This window comes from Mandrillus leucophaeus, unplaced genomic scaffold (assembly GCF_000951045.1).
Source record: "Mandrillus leucophaeus isolate KB7577 unplaced genomic scaffold, Mleu.le_1.0 Scaffold1472, whole genome shotgun sequence".
NCBI lineage: Eukaryota > Metazoa > Chordata > Mammalia > Primates > Cercopithecidae > Mandrillus > Mandrillus leucophaeus.
Genome location: NW_012101446.1, coordinates 217,218 through 218,398, shown reverse-complemented (window position 1 = coordinate 218,398; position 1,181 = coordinate 217,218).

The window sequence follows — 1,181 nt, the reverse complement described above, 5'->3', positions numbered from 1 at the left end:
ACCTGTATTTCAAAATAATTATCATCATGTTTCATTCCAAGAATGGATAGGGGAAACTGGAAGCCCAAATAAAATAACAATGACAAAATACCTAAATGATTCATACTTTAATGTCTATCAATATCCATGGGAGAAAACTTTGAAACCATGTATTAATTTCAGTTATTTTATTGATTTTGTTCACCCACATCATTTCATATAAATCAATGGGTAATCACAGAAAATTATAGACTGAAATGTTACACTATTGTAAAATTAGAAGAGATAAACTTTGACAGAGGCACACACTATACACACGAAAAAGGGACCTTTCAAATACAATTTTAGAGCATGGTAAAAATATACAAATTCTCTGTCTCCAATCTACTGCTAGCCCTGTCATGTTCACACATATGTACTCACAAAGTTCCTTCACCAGCGAAAATGTCACATATTATGAAAGTAGAAAATACCACCTCAAACTGTTGGGAGCAAGTCCCCCCAAATCTGGCCATAAACTGGCCCCAAAACTGGCCATAAACCTGAGGAAAGCAGGACAGCCAGTCACAATGAATAGTTTAATGGTAGCTATGATAGCGGGTATCACCACTGCCGTGAGTATTCCTTCAATAAGGACTGATAATAATGCCTGGATGCAATCACTGTGACAGTTACACATGCTTTCTGATCTCAGTATTTACCATAATAAATCTGCTCCTATAATTGAGGCATACCGCCCTCAAAAACCTATTTGTAAACAGGATTGGACCCAGTTAGAAAAAATGAATGTACTTGTTTAGGAAGATTGCTTTGCAGAACAGGCAGAGGTGCTGCACAACGATTCCTATGGAATCATTATTAATTGTTCCCATAAAGGATGTTTAGCTTGAATTGCACCTCTCAGTCTGCGTGCCATGGCAACACTATGTTCAGATGATCTGAACAAAATGGTCAGATGGTAGACATGATAAGAAGTACGACAAAGGTTCCTATTATCTGGAACCAGGGCGGTATAGTGGCACCTCAACCTCAAATGATAAGGCCTGCTTTAAGAGCTTAACATAAGGATTTGTGGAAACTACTAAATGCTCATAATAAGATCAAAATTTGGGAAGGAATAAAAAAGCACCTAGAAGGACACTCTACAAACTTGTTTTAGAATATAGCAGAATTAAAAGAATGTTTAAAGCATCCCAGGCACG